This window comes from Oncorhynchus keta, chromosome 5, assembly GCF_023373465.1.
Source record: "Oncorhynchus keta strain PuntledgeMale-10-30-2019 chromosome 5, Oket_V2, whole genome shotgun sequence".
Lineage (NCBI taxonomy): Eukaryota > Metazoa > Chordata > Actinopteri > Salmoniformes > Salmonidae > Oncorhynchus > Oncorhynchus keta.
The window spans coordinates 7,937,298-7,959,973 of NC_068425.1; the positions used below are offsets into that span (position 1 = coordinate 7,937,298).

A 22,676-nucleotide genomic window follows, 5' to 3' on the forward strand; every position below is an offset into this window, starting at 1 on the left:
TCTCAATTTGGAGGGAGTTTGGCAATTGCCATGCTGACTGCAGGAATGTCCACCAGAGATGTTGCCAGAGAACTGAATGTAAATATCTTTCTGTACCATGAGAAACCCATTGGCGTGCCAATGTTGTTTTAAAGATTTTGGCAGAACGTCCAACCGGCCTCACAACCGCAGAACACGTGTATCGCGTTGTGTGGGCTAGCGGTTTGCTGATGTCAACGTTGTGAACAGTTTTCCCCATGGCGGCACTGGGGGTATGGTATGGACAGGCATAAGCTACGAACAATGAACTCAATTGCATTTTCTCTATGGAAATGTGTATGCACGGAGATACCGTGACGAAATCCTGAGGCCCATTATCGTGCCATTCATCCGCCGCCATCACCTCATGTTTCAGCATTATAATGCACGGTCCCATGTTACAAGGATGTACACCATTCCTGGAACCTGAAAATGTCGCAGTTCTTCTATGACCTGCATCTGCTTCTTCTATCACCAGACTTGTCACCCATTGAGCAGGTTTGGGATGCTCTAGATCAAGGTGTACGACAGCGTGTTCCAGTTCCTGCCAATATCCATCTACTTCACACAGCCATTAAAGAGGAGCGGGACAGCATTCCACAGGCCACAATCAACAGCCTGGTCAACTCTATTCGAAGGAGATGTGTGGCATTGCATGAGGCAAATGGTCACATCAGATACTGACTGGTTTTCTGATCCACTCCCTAGTTTTTTTTTTAAAGGTATTTGTGTCCAACAGATATATATCTGTGTTCCCAGTCATGTGAAATCCATAGATTAGGGCCTAATGTATTTATTTCCAATGACTGAATTCCTTATATGAACTGTAACTCAGTTTAAATCTTTGAAATTGTTGCATATTGTGTTTATATTTTTGTTCAGTATACTGTACTCTGTTCAATATAACTTACCCTTCTATTTCTTGACTGTTGATTCGATGTGCCAATTCGTAAGCAAGTTCTCTGCATTTGAGGCTACTAAGCCCATGAAACTGGTCCACAAGATCCTTGATATGTTTAGCAAGCTCAGAATCCATGTCATCAGACCTTATTTACCTCTGCTACTCTATCCTAGCTTCTTTCACACAGGCACACATTCATTTTCCTTTTTGTCAATGTGCCTCTTCAGTGTCATTCATTCTATTTTATCATCCCTTGTTGCTCCTCGAATGAACTTCTCCCCTTATCCCTGTCTGTTTCTATTTTTCTTTCTTTCTCTCTCTCTTTATTTCTCTCTCTATCTTTCTCTGTCAAAGGAGTTTTGGGTATGGCTCTGAGTTCCCTGCCTTATCACTGCCCTCTGGTGGTAGTCGATTGCCATAGCAGACTTTGTAAAATGTTGGATCATAGCCATAGGATATTTTATTGTACAAGTGTATTAAATGTATGATATTATATTTTAATGTACAGGATATTCCATCCTTTATAATCCCTAATATAATTTACAAATACAATTTTGATCATAGTAGGACTACCTACACACCCAATGAGCCAGGATATGCAGGTCCAAAGGGCAGTATTAGCATCAAAATGGCATGTATTAATATTGTAATGACCTGACTAGATCATAAATGAACAATTGTCCAGACAGAGGCTTGAGTTTACGAATTGACGGTTTATTACACCAACTTTACACAGGCTACTGTTTGGGCCGTAGCACACGCCAAATAGATGACAGATAACCCACAAGCCAATCGTGACCTTCTCTTGTGAAACCCAGACGTAAGAGAGAGAGAACAAAGGCTGAACCTGGTCTTAACTTCCAATGCTCCACCCCCTGCCCAACCCCCTCCACGCCACTCCGCCAACCACCAGGATGCCCGGCATCAGAACATTCCAGGCATTCCCGTGATTGGCAGATAGCAGGTTGATTGACATGTCGGACCCCTTGAACACCGGGTACTGGTCAGTACAACACAACCACCTCCTAGCCTAACACATAACACACAGCTGTCTGTGCGGGTCGCTACAATATTGTATAACTGATACATAGTATAAGTTGTTAATTGTGTATTGTTTCATGTTCCTGAAGGGTTCATGGGAATTAACAGTTTGGGATCCTCTGCCATAATAGACCTTGCCTAGCAGGGTTGGGGTCAATTCCATTTCAATTCCAGTCAATTCAGCAAGTACCCTGAAATTCCAATTCTAAATCTCTTCAATGCGTTTCAATAAGGGAAATGTAGAATTTGATTTTGGTTTACTTTCTGAATTGACTGGAATTAAAATGGAATTGACCTCAACCCTTCTGTCTAGATCGAATGTGCCAACTTTGAGATAAACATTGGGCTTGTTCCCACTAGAGGGCATCATTAACTGTTTTATCACCAAAGCCCCATATACTACCCACCACTGCGACCTGTATGCTCTCGTTGGCTGGACCTCACTACATATCCGTCGCCAAACCCATTGGCTACAGGTCATCTGTAAGTCTTTGCTAGGTAAAGCCCAGCAGTATCTCAGCTCACTGGTCACCATAGCAACACCCACCCATAGCACGCGCTCCAGCAGGTATATTTCACTGGTCATCCCTAAAGCCAACACTTACTTTGGCTGCCTTTCCTTCCAGTTTTCTGCTGCCAATGACTGGAACGAATTGCAAAAATCTCTGAAGCTGGAGTCTTATATCTCCCTCTCTAACTTTAAGCTTCAGCTGTCTGAGCAGCTTACTGATCACTGTACCTGTACACGGCCCATCTGTAAATAGCACACCGGACCACCTCATCCCCATATTATTACTTACCCTCTTGCTCTTTTGCACACCGGTATCCCTACTTGCACATCATCATCTGCACATCTATCACTCCAGTGTTAATGCTAAACTGTAATGATTTTTGCCTCTATGGCCTATTTATTGCCTACCTCCCTACTCTTCTACATTTGCACACACTGTACATAGATTTTTATTTGCTTTTGTGTTACTGGCTGTACATTTGTTTATGTGTAACTCTGTGTTGTTGTTTTTGTCGCACTGTTTTGCATTATCATTATCATCCTATAAGAGGTAATGGAATGAGTTCACAGTAACACAAGAGAGAACCTTAAGCATTTCAATAAAATCATATGTATATTTTATTTATAAAACAAGTCTGCATTCATTTTACAAAAGTATTCCAAATGTACAGCACCCTTTCAATGAAAGGGATTTTTGTCATTAAGTGTAGAAGGTGAAAATGAAATGAAAGATACTTTTTCAGTCTTTGTAGAGGAGGGATCTCATGTGTAGTTTTAGCAAAGATGGTGGACAAATGAAGAGAGTTCACTCAGGCCTTCTACCATCGAAAATAAATAGTCAGTTCCGGTCTACTTAACTGGGTGTGTCTTCCATAGCCACCAATGCAATAGCAGCTAGGTCTGGTCTACTTACAGTACTTCATTGACTTTCATTGAACCAGAAAAAAACAGTAATTGGGGTGTCTCGCTTCCTCTTCCATTTCTGCTTTTGTGTTGGCTTCAGTGTCTGCCAATATCTTGCAAATACTAAAGCAACACTGGAGAAATGCATAGAACTTGTGTTGAAACCTTGCAGTCTATCTATGAAGCAGTCCTTGACTTTTAGAAAGTGCAATTCAAAGAAAAACTTAAATGTTTGTCTAGTTTGAGATTACATTTTAAAGGGATAGAGAAGTCTATTGGTATTTTTTTTTATAAAAAATTAAAACAAGTATATATATATATATATATATATATATATATATATACTCAGGTTTTAAAACTCAGGTTAGTTTTAGAACAATTGATTTTAGAACAATTGATTTTTGAAGTTACATGTTTGTGAATGACATGTGACACAGTCTGCCGCTATGGAAACCAGTCAACCTCCAACAGTCAGTAACCATGTCCTCTAGGTCATAAAGCTGTTATGCAAACGTCTGTTTCATACGTTACCTATTTGCTTTGTACAGATGACAAACTTAACAACACCAGTAAAGTACACATTCTGTACCGCACAATGGCTGTACAATGTAATATGCATGCCCTGAAACTCCTCTCTGTTCCTGTGATCTGTTGAATATTTAAAACCGAAGATGACTAATAGCACCTCATTAAAGGTCGTCTGTTCATGTAAACATGGCCTAGGTATGAAGCAGACAGACAGGGGAGAATCAGGTGTCCCATTCTTCCACTGATTATAGATGGAAGATACAGAGAGAGTGTGACACCAAGATGCATACAAAGACTCCCAGTCAGTCCCACATTTATAGGGAATAAAGAACAAAGATCTCTGGCTGGATTGACACAGACGACATGTCCCAATGGGATGCACTGCCCTCCATCTCTATGAGTGTTACTGAGTGTGATAGAGGGCACCGTATGAAATGGTGTGACCAATGAGGGAGAGGCAGAGAACGTCTTCTGTGTTTGAGTATGCATGAATTGGTTTAATAGAGAAAGCCATTCATTGTTGGTGTGTATGCATGTGTGTGTGTGTGTGTGAACTTTGTTTCCCAGCTCAGAGGTTCTCGTTGCTAGGCTCGTGACCAGGGAACAGATCGGGGTTTCTGCTAACGTGGCCCTGACCTTCTTCTTCTCTTTAAAACGTCCTGAGTGGGACACTTTGACATGGCGTCCCTTGGTAGTGGTCTTGTCCACTATCCTCTCCAGACGTGCGTTCAACTGGCTGTCCTCTGTGGCGCCCTCTACTGGCCCGGGGCTCCGCCGTGGGGTGTGGTATTGCTGCCGTACTCCGCTGGGATCTCGTACAGTACCTTGGGCTCCGACTTCTTCTTACGTAGGAAGGTGAGCTTCCACCAGCCAGGCGATGGGTCAGCCATGACCACACACAGAGAGAGGATGGAGAGCGGGATGTAAGAAGGGAGGGGCCTTGGGTTGGTGTAGGGAGAGAAAGAGCGAGAGAAGTTTAGTAATAAGTTAGTTAACTGTATCTTTATAGCTCCAACATTTACAATGAAGATGGATGAAACATGAGTCATGACCTCTCAGAGAGAAGAATGAGGGAGGGAGAGTTACGTAAATCCCCTCACTACTCCCTTCCCATTCCCCATTTAAACTCCTGCCACACCTCTTACCATAAGCCCTAACCACAGTAACCTGACTCCCAACACTGCCCAGCTCAGATCGATCTGTGTCAGAAAGATCTGTGTCAGGGGAACAGACTGAGCTCTCCTGAATATTTCAGGGGAACTCAATAGGCACCATATGGTGGAGTGATGACAGGGCACCGCTGGTGATTGGGTTACTCCTATTGTGTGTTGGCCAAGCTAAACGTGCTGGCTGCTAATACAGCGCCTCATATTTCAGCTAAACCCTTTCTACGATGGGGTAACACTCACGGGTTGCCCAAATCTCTGGTACTGAGGTGCTGCTCTTTGAATAGCAAGTGCCGTGCTAACATTGTCACTACTTCTGCCACTACTACTGCCATTATCAGTCCCTCTACCATTGTCACTACTTCTGCTACTACTACTGCCATTATCAGTCCCTCTACCATTGTCACTACTTCTGCTACTACTACTGCCATTATCAGTCCCTCTACCATTGTCACTACTTCTGCTACTACTACTGCCATTATCAATTCCTCTACCATTGTCACTACTTCTGCTACTACTACTGCCATTATCAATTCCTCTACCATTGTCACTACTTCTGCTACTACTACTGCCATTATCAATTCCTCTACCATTGTCACTACTTCTGCTACTACTACTGCCATTATCAATTCCTCTACCATTGTCACTACTTCTGCCACTATTACTGCCATTATCAGTCCCTCTACCATTGTCACTACTTCTGCTACTACTACTGCCATTATCAATTCCTCTACCATTGTCACTACTTCTGCCACTATTACTGCCATTATCAGTCCCTCTACCATTGTCACTACTTCTGCTACTACTACTGCCATTATCAATTCCTCTACCATTGTCACTACTTCTGCTACTACTACTGCCATTATCAGTCCCTCTACCATTGTCACTACTTCTGCTACTACTACTGCCATTATCAATTCCTCTACCATTGTCACTACTTCTGCCACTACTACTGCCATTATCAATCCCTCTACCATTGTCACTACTTCTGCTACTACTACTGCCATTATCAATTCCTCTACCATTGTCACTACTTCTGCCATTATCAATCCTTCTGCCATTGTCACTACTTCTGCCACTACTACTGCCATTATCAGTCCCTCTACCATTGTCACTACTTCTGCTACTACTACTGCCATTATCAGTCCCTCTACCATTGTCACTACTTCTGCCACTACTACTGCCATTATCAGTCCCTCTACCATTGTTACTACTTCTGCTACTACTACTGCCATTATCAGTCCCTCTACCATTGTCACTACTTCTGCTACTACTACTGCCATTATCAGTCCCTCTACCATTGTCACTACTTCTGCTACTACTACTGCCATTATCAGTCCCTCTACCATTGTCACTACTTCTGCCACTACTACTGCCATTATCAGTCCCTCTACCATTGTCACTACTTCTGCTACTACTACTGCCATTATCAGTCCCTCTACCATTGTCACTACTTCTGCTACTACTACTGCCATTATCAGTCCCTCTACCATTGTCACTACTTCTGCCACTACTACTGCCATTATCAGTCCCTCTACCATTGTCACTACTTCTGCTACTACTACTGCCATTATCAGTCCCTCTACCATTGTCACTACTTCTGCCACTACTACTGCCATTATCAGTCCCTCTACCATTGTCACTACTTCTGCCACTACTACTGCCATTATCAGTCCCTCTACCATTGTCACTACTTCTGCTACTACTACTGCCATTATCAGTCCCTCTACCATTGTCACTACTTCTGCTACTACTACTGCCATTATCAGTCCCTCTACCATTGTCACTACTTCTGCCACTACTACTGCCATTATCAATCCTTCTGCCATTGTCACTACTTCTGCCACTACTACTGCCATTATCAGTCCCTCTACCATTGTCACTACTTCTGCTACTACTACTGCCATTATCAGTCCCTCTACCATTGTCACTACTTCTGCCACTACTACTGCCATTATCAGTCCCTCTACCATTGTCACTACTTCTGCTACTACTACTGCCATTATCAGTCCCTCTACCATTGTCACTACTTCTGCCACTACTACTGCCATTATCAATCCCTCTACCATTGTCACTACTTCTGCCATTATCAATCCTTCTGCCATTGTCACTACTTCTGCCACTACTACTGCCATTATCAGTCCCTCTACCATTGTCACTACTTCTGCTACTACTACTGCCATTATCAGTCCCTCTACCATTGTCACTACTTCTGCTACTACTACTGCCATTATCAGTCCCTCTACCATTGTCACTACTTCTGCTACTACTACTGCCATTATCAGTCCCTCTACCATTGTCACTACTTCTGCCACTACTACTGCCATTATCAGTCCCTCTACCATTGTCACTACTTCTGCTACTACTACTGCCATTATCAGTCCCTCTACCATTGTCACTACTTCTGCCACTACTACTGCCATTATCAATCCCTCTACCATTGTCACTACTTCTGCTACTACTACTGCCATTATCAGTCCCTCTACCATTGTCACTACTTCTGCCACTACTACTGCCATTATCAGTCCCTCTACCATTGTCACTACTTCTGCCACTACTACTGCCATTATCAGTCCCTCTACCATTGTCACTACTTCTGCCACTACTACTGCCATTATCAATCCCTCTACCATTGTCACTACTTCTGCCACTACTACTGCCATTATCAGTCCCTCTACCATTGTCACTACTTCTGCCACTACTACTGCCATTATCAATCCCTCTACCATTGTCACTACTTCTGCCACTACTACTGCCATTATCAGTCCCTCTACCATTGTCACTACTTCTGCCACTACTACTGCCATTATCAATTCCTCTACCATTGTCACTACTTCTGCCACTACTACTGCCATTATCAATCCCTCTACCATTGTCACTACTTCTGCCACTACTACTGCCATTATCAGTCCCTCTACCATTGTCACTACTTCTGCCACTACTACTGCCATTATCAATCCCTCTACCATTGTCACTACTTCTGCCACTACTACTGCCATTATCAGTCCCTCTACCATTGTCACTACTTCTGCCACTACTACTGCCATTATCAATTCCTCTACCATTGTCACTACTTCTGCTACTACTACTGCCATTATCAATTCCTCTACCATTGTCACTACTTCTGCTACTACTACTGCCATTATCAGTCCCTCTACCATTGTCACTACTTCTGCCACTACTACTGCCATTATCAGTCCCTCTACCATTGTCACTACTTCTGCCACTACTACTGCCATTATCAATTCCTCTACCATTGTCACTACTTCTGCTACTACTACTGCCATTATCAGTCCCTCTACCATTGTCACTACTTCTGCTACTACTACTGCCATTATCAATTCCTCTACCATTGTCACTACTTCTGCTACTACTACTGCCATTATCAGTCCCTCTACCATTGTCACTACTTCTGCCACTACTACTGCCATTATCAATTCCTCTACCATTGTCACTACTTCTGCTACTACTACTGCCATTATCAGTCCCTCTACCATTGTCACTACTTCTGCTACTACTACTGCCATTATCAGTCCCTCTACCATTGTCACTACTTCTGCCACTACTACTGCCATTATCAATTCCTCTACCATTGTCACTACTTCTGCCACTACTACTGCCATTATCAATTCCTCTACCATTGTCACTACTTCTGCTACTACTACTGCCATTATCAGTCCCTCTACCATTGTTGCCACCACTATCACAATAGATATGACTACTACTGCTACTACATCGACTACTGCTGATGCAAACCTGAGATTGGGGTTTGTTCCATTCTGATGCAGTCATTTCTGATCATTAATATACTTCTGTTTCCAGCTGAAATTCCCTGGCCTTGGTTCACATCCAACCAGTCATTAGAATAATTCTTTCAACAGGAAGTTTCAGTTTAGTGTTTCATCTCAATGGAAGTGTCCCTGTTAGGACTAGACTGAAAAGTACCCTGGTGTTAGAGAGTGAAAAGCTTTATAAACTCCAGGTAAAACGTTCTGCAAACAAACACCAAAGGGACTTCCAGAAATCATGTGTTCTGTAGTGTGTCAGTGCAGGTTAAGTGCTCTTGCTCGGACTGTAGAAGTCGTGGGAGAGTTTGGCGGCTCATTGTGTAATACAGGCAGAGCAGGTTGTATTGTCTGTCCTGTGGGTTTTTACCACAAGTAAACCTTCCCACTTTAGCAAACATGTACTGATTTACCAACACACATACTGTATCAACACAACTGGACATCTAGAACATGAAGACCAGACTAACTATGTGAAGCGCAGACAAAGGCGAAGGCCGAACACACACATGCAAATGGAGGGACACACATATAGCAAACGTGTAGTAAACGTAAAAATAGACACGTGCACGCGCACACACACACACACACGCTAACACAAACATACACGAACACATACTGCTCTGCCCTCGCTGCACACAGATAAAGCCTCTGCTTGGTGCCAATCTCCCGCCCAGAAGAAGGGAGTAGGCTGTTACACGTCGGTCGCCTAGCAACGCCGTGGAAATTTCCATAGAATATGCTCATGTAATTTTGGTGATCTGTTTGGGTGCTGAAAAAATACCCAATTTTCATACTTGATTAAACATAAAGATTCCTTCTTTTTTTTTAAATACTCAAGAAAAAGGGAAAGTCACCCAATAAAATTCGACTTGAGTAAAAGTCTAAAAGTATTTGGTTTTAAATGTACTTAAGTATTACAAGTAAAAGTATAAATCATTTAAAATGTCTTATATTAAGCAAACCAGACAACACGGTTTTCTTGTTTTTTAAATGTACGGATAACCAGGAGCACAGTCCAACACTCAGACATCATTTACAAACGAAGCATTTGTGTTTAGTGAGTCCGCCAGATCAGAGGCAGTAGGGATGACCAGGTATGTTCTCTTGATAAGTGCATGAATTTGACAATTTTCCTGTCCTGCTAAGCATTCAAAATGTAATGAGTACTTTTGGGTGTCATGGAAAATGTATGGAGTAAAAAGTACATTATTTTCTTTAGGAATGTAGTGGAGTAAAAGTTGTGAAAAATATAAATAGTAAAGAAAAGTACAGATACCCCCATAAAATATATATATATATACTTAAGCACTTTACAACACTGAATCTAGTGACTTTTGGCCTGATAGCTGAGGGTTGGGTTTGCGTGTGTAGATGAACAAGCGGAAGCCAAGACAGATTTTCTTCTCTCATGACAAAACAGTGGATACACTTGGCCAACATGTTAATGTTTGACTTCCTTTGACTGGTTTCCTGCCAGGGTTCAGAGACAAAGCTAGTCTGGGCGTCTTTTTATCTGCCTCAGCATAATAGTCCGTCTAAGATATGTCTCGTCTTAAATATCTGGCTTTCGGTGAGATCATTTCTTGTTTACAGTTGATAGTTTACTGGTCAATTGTTATTCAAGCTGACATATTTGTAAGGATAAATTGCTTATCTGGGTTTACTAACACATATGTCAGTCACCGGACTTCGTAGTACTGCCCTATGTGTGGGTGGTTATCTTACAGTCAAAGTGCAACCCCTTTTATGACCCTTCTCAAGCGCTTTTCCTTATTAGTTCTATTGCCCATTATATTGCCCATTATATTGCCCATTATATTGCCCATTATATTGCCCATTGGAATGCCAGTCAGTCAGCGACATTCAACATAGCTCATTCTCAGGTCATCCACCCTGTCTGTCTTTCCGTCATTCCATCCACCTCTTGTCCTTTAGCCATCAGTAACCTAGATTTCCCACATCACCCCCTCCTCAGAGCAGAACCTCCGTCGGGTAGCGGGACCATGTCCTGGACTAGTCGTTGGTACAGCCAGTCCAGCTCAGCAGACAAGGTTCCTTCCAGTAAAGCTCCAAGTACTGAGTTGGATTAAATGATGTCATGAGGAATTCCATAAGGAAACACGAAATCTCTATTTTAGAGAATGTCACGACTGAGGTGGCTCCTCTTCCTGTTTGGGCGGCCCTCGGCGGTCGTCGTCACCGGTCTACTAGCCGCCACCGATCCCTTTTCCCTTTTCTATTGGTTTTGTCTTATTGGTTACACCTGTTTCTTGTTTAGGTTTTTAGTTGGGCTATTTAGGCCGGTAAGGCCCGCCTGCTCTTTGTGCGGGCTTGTTTGTGCGGGCTTATGTGTTTGTGTAGGTTTATGTGTTTGTGTGTCACGTCACCCCGCTCCTCCGCTCTCTCCACTGGCTTCCAGTTGAAGCTCGCATCCGCTACAAGACCATGGTGCTTGCCTACGGAGCTGTGAGGGAACGGCACCTCAGTACCTCCAGGCTCTGATCAGGCCCTACACCCAAACAAGGGCACTGCGTTCATCCACCTCTGGCCTGCTCGCCTCCCTACCACTGAGGAAGTACAGTTCCCGCTCAGCCCAGTCAAAACTGTTCGCTGCTCTGGCTCCCCAATGGTGGAACACACTCCCTCACGACGCCAGGACAGCGGAGTCAATCACCACCTTCCGGAGACACCTGAAACCCCACCTCTTTAAGGAATACCTAGGATAGGATAAAGTAATCCTTCTCACCCCCTTAAAAGATTTAGATGCACTATTGTAAAGTGGCTGTTCCACTGGATGTCATAAGGTGAATGCACCAATTTGTAAGTCGCTCTGGATAAGAGCGTCTGCTAAATGACTTAAATGTAAATGTAAATGTGTGTGGTAGTGAGTTTCAGTTTTGGTTTTTCTCCGGACTGGTTAGGTGCTGGTTTTGTGCCAATCGTTTATGTGCGCCCTGTATTGGCCGTGTGCTATTTTCTCTGTGCCGGAAATGAAAGCATTGTTCTGTACCTTCTGCCTCCTGCGCCTGACTCCGCACCCACTACCCTAAGTGCGTCACAGAGATTCATTCATTTCATGGCTGTGGCTGTGTTGCGTGACTATTTGGACTGGCCAAAGGCAAGGCCAGAGGCAATCCCTTCAAGGTAACAATGATCATGTCCATATTCCTTATCCAGAAAATCGATCAAACAATCATAATCACAATTTCACTCCATTACAGGTAGTAAACCTGCACTTAGAGCCCAGATTTCTACTGAGACCGTATCACCGTACACTCTGTAGCAATCCTTCCAGTCATGTGGAAAGTCTACGCTATGGTAAACATCCACCTGTGTGTGCAGACTGGGGTTAACGCCACTGATAGGAAAGTCACCTTTGGTGATAACTCTGTCTGCAATAAAGCCTATAGCTTCATTCCCATGCAAACATTAGACTCTTATCTGGGAATTCAAATATTTACGAAATGTGGAGCATGGTCAAGCATGAGGGGAAAGTCGCTTAAAATTACAACCTCACTTCTCGTGCATCTGTCAAACTATTGCATTAAGCAGGCTTTGACACAACAGTGGCCAATATGCTGGCCATTAGGGCAGTGGTCAAGCCCTCTAAGGATATACTATACGTGTTTTGGTGTATGTTAAATTGATGCCGTGACTAAGATTATACTTATTACTCATTAGCGAAGAGTAAGATGTCAAGGCGAGTTACGCAAACGACGGTGTCATGTTGGTATTTTACAGTTGACGTAGTTTGCGGGGAGCGTTTGTATTGAATCCATACAGATGTAGACACATTGGTATACGGTCACCGAGGCACAGTGCAATCAGTTAGGTGCAGTGTGTGCTAACAGCTTAGTGTTTACTCAGTGTGTGTATGGTCAACAGGCTCAGCGTTCAAAGGTCCTCATTGCTAACTGGAGGGGCCCCAAGGAAGCCTATTGTGTCTGAAGTCCACTTTCAGTCAGTTTAAGAGGTGTCCGTCTGAATTAGGTATGTTGTGTGCAGCAAGCACGACATTTGACGTTGTGGAGAAAGATACAACAAGCTCTTCAAATTTGATCATCCATATTTTGTTATTGCAATCTTGCTGTACATCTGGCAAAATGTTGTTAATTGTGTACTGTCAAGGTACAGCTTAGGGTGTGTGTGTGTGTGTGTGTGTGTGTGTGTGTGTGTGTGTGTGTGTGTGTGTGTGTGTGTGTGTGTGTGTGTGTGTGTGTGTGTGTGTGTGTGTGTGTGTGTGTGTGTTCACAAGAATAGTAAACAAACAAAAGTTGTTGTTGGTCCCCACAAACTTAAATGCTATTGGTTGGGGGTTTAGGGTTAAAGTTAGAATTAGTGTTAGGGTTAGGAGCCTGGGTTAGTTTTAGGGTTAGGAGCCTGGGTTAGTTTTAGGGTTAGGGTTAGGAGCCTGGGTTAGTTTTAGGGTTAGGGTTAGGGTTAGGAGCCTGGGTTAGTTTTAGGGTTAGGGTTAGGGTTAGGAGCCTGGGTTAGGGTTAGGGTTAGGAGCCTGGGTTAGTTTTAGCTTTAGGAGCTAGGGCCAAGTTTAGGGTTAAGGTTAGCGTTAGGTTTAGGGTTAGGGGCTAGGGAAAATAAGATTTTGAATGGGACTGAATTGTGTGTCCCCACAAGGTGATTGTACAATACTGTGTGTGTGTGTGTGTGTGTGTGTGTGTGTGTGTGTGTGTGTGTGTGTGTGTGTGTGTGTGTGTGTGTGTGTGTGTGTGTGTGTGTGTGTGTGTGTGTGTGTGTGTGTGTGTGTGTGTGTGTCTGCAATAACCTCACCTGTGTATATGTAGAGATCTGGAGGTGACCTTATGGGAGAAACCCTGCTAGCAAAGCCAAATTCATTGATTCAAATATCAGATCATTCCCACTCCAATATCCACTCCAGAATCCTCTTCCACTCTTATCCTTTTACTGCTGTCCTTCCCTTCGTCTTCTTCGTCCTCCCCTGTTCAGTCTATTCTCTCTCTCTCTCTCTCTCTGATAGTCAGGTGTGGAGCTACAGGTACAACCTTTGTCCCTCCTCCTGTCACACAAATACACACTCAGCTGAGTTGAACATTATAGACTCCGCCCACTGGGACTTGGGCAAACACAACCAGGGTGACAGTGAGACGAGAAGAGCGTAGATAGACGCTCAGTAGATCCGCTCGACCTGTCACATGTTCTGCCAAATCACTCTGCCAACACGTTCACCGTGTCTGCTGGCCCAGTCAGACAGAAGGCTTGGTAATACCAACCATGCAAAGCCTTGAGAGGTTAGAGAGGACGACCGTTGTTTATGGTTATACCGGAGATCTGCACGCCATTAGATATCATGTTGTGTCCATGTCGATTTTCATCATGCCTGGCGTTATAGTTTTCAATACTCCCTCAGAAGTAGGACCAAAATGTAACCAAAAGGCTCGGATGCTTTATGGAAGTGGATCTTCATGGCTTCAATTTGTATTGGCATCATTGTTGGATGTCAACGTGTTGTGTGTCAATATCGCTCACCTGAATATACAACGCACACGTTCAGACACATACAATGACGGGGCAAAAAAATATATACTTCGTATTTTTATTCGAAGGGTAAGACAGCAGAAGTCTCGTACAACCCTCTCCAATATCCCCAAAAAGTGAAACCTACGCAAACACAAACGTCAGCTACACAATAAAACCATCTCCAAGAGAGCTTGTGAGAAGGCTTGAAACTGGCAGATCACATGTCAGTTGAAAACATCCTTATGACCCAAAATGGCTGCCATTAAAACCAAAGAGGCCTATCTATATAAGCCAGCTCGTCTCTCCCGGCAAGCCTAGAGAGCATGGCTCCTTGTGTCCAGCTCCAAGTAGTCAACCATCTGTTTGCTGAGGCCCATAAACCTGTGATCGTGGGATTACGTGTCTCTAGAAGGGCGATGTGGACAAAGAACACAATCGAGGCGTGTCTTTTGGGTGAACGTGTTTGTTGTTTCATATACATGTTTACTTTATTTTATTTTTGACTTTAGTTTATTTAGTAAATATTTTCTGAAATCTCTTTCTTGAACTGCATTGTTGGTTAAGGGTATTTCACGGTTGTTTCACACCTGTTGTATTCGGCGCATGTGACAAATACAATTGGATTTGATTTGAACTTCAAGGTGACAGGGGCCTTAGACAGACAGCAGCACGTGGCCCTACAAACAGATCCTTGTTTCTGACGGTTGATCACAGAAAGCACAGAACAATTCTGCTCTGGTCTGTACCTGGGTGGGGAAAATGGGAGTGAACTTTACCTCTACGACTGGGTCCTAGTTGATGATACTGGTTTGGTTTACCTGGTGGATAACAAGAGAGCTGGGTGACAAAATAAACCGTAGAGACGTTCATTCATTCACTTGTGAGAGAAGATCTGATTAAATTAAATATCCCTCGTAATCAACAGTAACGTTACCGTTCGTTGATGCCAATTTGACATGACTGTTTGCTGAGACTGGATTATCAACTCTATGTGAAAATATAGTCAAGTGCCCACGCAATGAAATGTTCATTCAAAGCAGGCACCCCGTACAGAACTGTAGCGACGTAGATAAGCAAATACGTCCCGGCATCAATCACAACTGTCTCGCAGATAAAGAAAAGCCGTGCACACGAGCCAAATAGAAGATTCTTTCCTGTCAAACTGATTCTACGTGCAGTATAATCTACCTGTCAATCTACTAGAGAAACTGGCACTATCACATCGCACTGTAAAGGCAAGTCAATACAATATGCACTGTGTTTTACACTAGATGTATGTTATTCTTGTCATTTTGCCTGTGCGAGTGTCTGTAGTGTTTTGATTTCGATATGTTGTTGGTTAGGCATGTGTTGTAGGGCGTTGTCTGCCAATAATCAACCAGTGGGTATAAATAGTTTATTGAGTTGAAGTGGTTTTTGCAACAGTACCTCCTTGTGGACAGAGATTATAACTGCACATACACACAATGGCAGAAGAGACATTGCAAGGATTCTATCACATTGGCAACCCCCCCCCCCCAAAAAAAGGCAATGTGACCTCTCTAAAATAAACTGTAAAAGTCTCTCTTTGTAATCTACCACAGATGCCAGACTAGGCATTTGGGTCAAATATCTCCTTAGTACAACAAGCCCCACTAGCAATAGAGACTACCATGTCACCAGATGTAGTACTCACATTACCCAGCAGAGAGCATCCAACCAGCATTGTACATGACATCGCTGGGCACTGCTGGGCTCTCTGCCATCACACACAGGGCTGGCACTCTGCCATGGCAGTAACTTCACTCGTGTTGTCCTGCTGGTGGCAGACCTCTAAAGCGTTTAGGCCGCGCTGCTCTCTGGCACTAGGAAACCTCCATGGCTCCGCCGTGCTGCTCTCCCATGTGGCACGTTGGCTGTGGGTCCACCGGGTCAGTCTAGCACAGCTAGGAACTCTGGGTCTTTCTCCAAGTCCTGGGGAGCGTCTTACAGACTTACAGAGACTACAGTCCACTGGTTGCTAGTGGGGCTTGTTGTACCACGACGCCACCAAAATGACTGATGTCAGGAGAAGAACCAGGTTGAGTATGTGGGGTGTTTTTTTTCATCTCTCGTACCAGTGGCTGCTGTCTGCGCAAACGAGTTGGTTGAAGTTGTAAAGGGAGTCTTAAAGTAACACTGCCACCCTGTGGTCTTACCCTATCGTTGCAGGAAGCTGATCAGATGGGGACAATGGTTTGAAAGGTTTTTGTAGTCTTTGTTTGCGGTAGTATGGTGATAGGACACCAGGTGGCAGTTGAGCATATTTACACTCAAAACCTTGTGATTTCATAATAACATTTGAGAATGTTCTGTATGTTTTAGGATTCAGACACACAGTTTAGAAATACAGTATTCAACTCAATCAGAGGAAACAGCAGTGAAGAACATTGGGTGGATCATTGGTAGAATAATGAAGAGGGAGAGTGATGTTTATTTATTTTCCCTTTTGTACTGTAATTATTTGCACATAGTTACAGCACTGTATATAGCCACAATATGACATTTGAAATGCTTCTATTCCTTTTGAACTTTTGTGAGTGTAATGTTTACTGTTCATTTGTATTATTTATTTCAGTTTTGGTAATAATCTATTTCACTTGCTTTGGCAATGTCAACATATGTTTCCCATTCCAGTAAATCCCTTTGAATTGAGAGAGTGAGAGTGAGAGAGAGAGAGAGAGGTGCTCTGTAAATGTGATTCTGAAGGAGGGCTGTCCCCTTAAGCACAAGGTAGCCCCCTTCACTCTCCTCTCTCGCTCTCCTTCTCCTCTCTCGCTTTCCTTACCCCCTCTCCTCTCGCGTGCGACTCCATTTTAATTTCACAGCAGAGAGGGCTTAATTCATGGCAGTGGGTACCCCAGTGCCACCCCCCCCCCCCTCTCTCTCTGTCAAGCAGGACACTCAAAGCACTGTTACATCCTCCTGCTTCCCTCCATCCCTCTATCCCTCCTTCCCTCTCTTCATGCCCACCCCATCACTCCAGTCGCTCGTTACCGAGGGCGGCGGAGGAGGCACAGTGAATGATGGGAGCCATCCATTAGAACCCCACCACCACCCTCTGTCCTACGCACACTCATACACACACACCTGACTCACAAATACGCACCCACCCCCCTAACACAAATGTATGCATACACACACTCACAACAACCACCTCAAACACACAGACACTCTCACCTTCTTCCCTCACCCCCAGCCATCTCTTCGAAATGCGTGGGCGTAACGGAGTAGGTGTAAGCCGTGCTTTAACGGCCACTTCCTCTCCAGTCCGGTCCAATATGCACCAGTGTTACCGGTTACAATGGGAGTGGGGGATAGAGTGTGCCGGGGTGGGGATAAAGCATCAGACTACACCCCGGTTTCTATTCTCCTCTTGCAGCGCTGGTCATGTCTGTAATACGTTTGACACAACCAATTCCTTTATTGATTGGCAGTGACGTATTTTCCGTTTTATGTTACTATTCTGTTTACCTTCAACACCTCCAGGCCCAGTGGGTCACCCATTCAGTCATACTGTAGAACGGTCCTTCTTTTCCATTTACCTAAATAGCCACTTCCCATTTCAAATTGTGGGTAATCGAGCTGTATCAGCGCCGCAATAACTCATGATGATGATGACGACGATGATGTTCCTACAATAACATAGTTTATGGTCAAAGCTGTGATGGTAGAAAGATGATGGTAACACTAACGACTGTGCGAATGTCGGTAATGGTCACAGTGACGGTAATGGCAAGCGTGAGGACATTGGTATTGGCAAGATAGTGGATAACACTAGTTGAAAAGCATAAAAGTACAAACCACATAGAGTCCCAGGAGTGATTTTTTACCCTTTCTACATGTAATAGGTAAGCTAACCGGCACTTCCTCTCCGTTGATGGACAGATAGGCCAAACATCGGGTTTCAGAATCAATCTGAGGCTGCTAGAGCTGCTGCTTAATATACAAAGCACTGTCACCACTCTCAGCTAGTGTCAACATCCCATCACATCTTGACAACTGGGATTGTTTCCAAGATCAACTGACATGGAATGGAAAAGTTCCATTTGGTTCAGCAAAATATGTTCAATTGATACAACAAGAGAGTAACACAGTAGCACTCACTCACGCACGCACGCACGCGCGCACACACACACACACACACACACACACACACACACACACACACACACACACACACACACACACACACACACACACACACACACACACACACACACACACACAAACAAACATGCACACACACAAAAACATGCACGCGCGCACACACAAACACACACACACACTCACAGAAACACACCTATCAAAAGTCAACAGAGAAAACCAGTCAAAAACCCATCTTTTTAAATCAAATCTCCTCATCCTGCCCATCCCCCTCCCTTTCGTCCTTCCCTCCTATCCCTCCCTCCCTCCCAAGGCTCCATATTTCTCCATTACTGCGATTTTTAAACACCTCTTGTACTCCTATTAAAAAAGTTCTGCACTATTTGCCACGTCGGCTATCAATCACTGTCCACACCACTAACCCCTCCCCCCCCCCCCTAGTCCCTCCAGCCCAAAGACAAGCGCTGCGCAGATCCATTTGTCAAAGCGGCTCCGGGGGCTACGCTTGACTGTGTCCGAGGAGGACAACCTGTCTCCGCCGCTACCGGGATGAAGGAAGGCGCTATGCAAATCAGCGGCTAATCTACGGCGGAACACAAGCGCGGCCCGGAGCCCGAGTTCCATTACTCCTCTTTAGCCTCCTGATTATGATTAAACTGATGGCTGCCGATCGGCATTAACACTTTACCTTCCGCGTCGTAGTATGTTCGAAGAGTAACTAGACTAAGACCTGGGTCTGTAGGTTTAGGGAACGGCACCAATGTTTTTGTAGCCCTATAGCACGAATGATGATTGGGTTGATGACCATTTAAAATGTAATTAGATGGTGCCGATGGTGCCTTTCCCTTCATTCCCAATCCTGTAGCTGTATGGTATTGTATACGGGGACCTAAAGAACAGATAGAGTGAGATATGGAGTCTTGTGGTCCATACCTAAACTACATTTGAGCTGGGGAATGTTTATTTTAGGGTGAACTGTCCCTTTAATTTTCTCTGGACTGGTCAGCATCCCAGTTTTGGACCATGCCAATCTAGTAGTCTCCTACACTGTAGTGATGCTAAGGGCTAACATTTTATCCATCTCAGGTATATTAATGAATAAATGCACTGTTAACACACATTTCTTCTGATGAGGCCCGGGCTCTCAAGTGCAAGGATCGTGATGTATCCGACACACACTCAGAATGAATGAAGGTGCTTTAACATGCTGCTACACTCGACTACTACAACTCCACTATGGGATCTGTGGTTTGCAAGAGGCTTGCCAAAATTGGTTGTGTTTATGTATTGTCCGTATCAAATGCTTTGGTAAGCGTGCAATCAGTTTCATGGGACTTTTACACACACACACACACACACACATTGCATCAGCATTTTCACACCCCTTCCTCTTGCAGAGCACAGATAAACGTTTACTCTCATCCGCATAGAGAAATGCAATCACCTAAACGACAGATTTACTGACCTTAAAGACGGAGGCAAACACGCGCGCACGCACGCACGTACGTACAGTACATACACACAAAGGCCCCATTACATGCATGTTTACTTCCCCATAAATGACTAGAAACATGATGCCGGTTTATAACATGCTGTACAAGCTGAAGATACACACAAATATACACACACACACACACACACACAAACAAACCCACTGCATAAGAGGCACACACATGTAAATCATGTCTGGATTCTTTGCCAGCTTGTCTTTGTAGTTCTATGTAAATTGGATCTTAATGAAGGCATGGTAATGAATTCACTGCATGGTATCTGACACCATTTCCATGATAATACTCTGGACAGATCTGGACACATTTTGAGGGGGCCTCGAAGCCCGCATTTTCTGAGCTGTAGGCTTTCATTGAGTCTGTAAAGCCTACATTAGTTGATTTAAAACAGTTTATTTTATGTGTTACTTTACATGGCCACAAGTACGCTATATTGACAATACTACTAGTGTGTGTGTGTGTGTGTGTGTGTGTTTGTGTGTGTGCGTGCGTGCGTGCGTGCGTGAAAATGAAACTGTACAATCATCCATAACCAGATTAGTACACACAGAGATAAATATGAAGCATTAGAGAGAGAGATAATCACATCCATTTCTCCTCCACTTCATCTTTCAGCCAGGAACGTTGAATAATACGGTTGTCGAGTGGCAGGATAACGCACCACCTGAGTTATCAGTGGTAAAGTGTTGAAGCGCCACCTGAGTTATCAGTGGTAAAGTGTTGACGCGCCACCTGAGTTATCAGTGGTAAAGTGTTGACGCGCCACCTGAGTTATCAGTGGTAAAGTGTTGACGCGCCACCTGAGTTATCAGTGGTAAAGTGTTGACGCGCCACCTGAGTTATCAGTGGTAAAGTGTTGAAGCGCCACCTGAGTTATCAGTGGTAAAGTGTTGACGCGCCACCTGAGTTATCAGTGGTAAAGTGTTGACGCGCCACCTGAGTTATCAGTGGTAAAGTGTTGACGCGCCACCTGAGTTATCAGTGGTAAAGTGTTGACGCGCCACCTGAGTTATCAGTGGTAAAGTGTTGACGCGCCACCTGAGTTATCAGTGGTAAAGTGTTGACGCGCCACCTGAGTTATCAGTGGTAAAGTGTTGACGCGCCACCTGAGTTATCAGTGGTAAAGTGTTGACGCGCCACCTGAGTTATCAGTGGTAAAGTGTTGACGCGCCACCTGAGTTATCAGTGGTAAAGTGTTGACGCGCCACCTGAGTTATCAGTGGTAAAGTGTTGACGCGCCACCTGAGTTATCAGTGGTAAAGTGTTGACGCGCCACCTGATTTATCAGTGGTAAAGTGTTGACGCGCCACCTGATTTATCAGTGGTAAAGTGTTGACGCGCCACCTGAGTTATCAGTGGTAAAGTGTTGACGCGCCACCTGAGTTATCAGTGGTAAAGTGTTGACGCGCCACCTGATTTATCAGTGGTAAAGTGTTGACGCGCCACCTGAGTTATCAGTGGTAAAGTGTTGACGCGCCACCTGAGTTATCAGTGGTAAAGTGTTGACGCGCCACCTGAGTTATCAGTGGTAAAGTGTTGACGCGCCACCTGATTTATCAGTGGTAAAGTGTTGACGCGCCACCTGAGTTATCAGTGGTAAAGTGTTGACGCGCCACCTGAGTTATCAGTGGTAAAGTGTTGTGGTAAAGTGTTGACCCGCCACCTGAGTTATCAGTGGTAAAGTGTTGACGCGCCACCTGAGTTATCAGTGGTAAAGTGTTGACGCGCCACCTGAGTTATCAGTGGTAAAGTGTTGACGCGCCACCTGAGTTATCAGTGGTAAAGTGTTGACGCGCCACCTGAGTTATCAGTGGTAAAGTGTTGACGCGCACCTGAGTTATCAGTGGTAAAGTGTTGACGCGCCACCTGAGTTATCAGTGGTAAAGTGTTGACGCGCCACCTGAGTTATCAGTGGTAAAGTGTTGACGCGCCACCTGAGTTATCAGTGGTAAAGTGTTGACGCGCCACCTGAGTTATCAGTGGTAAAGTGTTGACGCGCCACCTGAGTTATCAGTGGTAAAGTGTTGACGCGCCACCTGAGTTATCAGTGGTAAAGTGTTGACGCGCCACCTGAGTTATCAGTGGTAAAGTGTTGACGCGCCACCTGAGTTATCAGTGGTAAAGTGTTGACGCGCCACCTGAGTTATCAGTGGTAAAGTGTTGACGCGCCACCTGAGTTATCAGTGGTAAAGTGTTGACGCGCCACCTGAGTTATCAGTGGTAAAGTGTTGACGCGCCACCTGAGTTATCAGTGGTAAAGTGTTGACGCGCCACCTGAGTTATCAGTGGTAAAGTGTTGACGCGCCACCTGAGTTATCAGTGGTAAAGTGTTGACGCGCCACCTGAGTTATCAGTGGTAAAGTGTTGACGCGCCACCTGAGTTATCAGTGGTAAAGTGTTGACGCGCCACCTGAGTTATCAGTGGTAAAGTGTTGACGCGCCACCTGAGTTATCAGTGGTAAAGTGTTGACGCGCCACCTGAGTTATCAGTGGTAAAGTGTTGACGCGCCACCTGAGTTATCAGTGGTAAAGTGTTGACGCGCGCCACCTGAGTTATCAGTGGTAAAGTGTTGACGCGCCACCTGAGTTATCAGTGGTAAAGTGTTGACGCGCCACCTGAGTTATCAGTGGTAAAGTGTTGACGCGCCACCTGAGTTATCAGTGGTAAAGTGTTGACGCGCCACCTGAGTTATC

The 22,676-nt window shown here is 44.5% G+C and overlaps 1 pseudogene; it reads right to left on the reverse strand.

The window, feature by feature from the left end:
- Positions 1-4,345: 4,345 nt before the first annotated feature.
- On the reverse strand, positions 4,346-16,307 carry LOC127929995 (proline-rich protein 15-like protein A; annotated as a pseudogene).
- Positions 16,308-22,676: the final 6,369 nt, after the last annotated feature.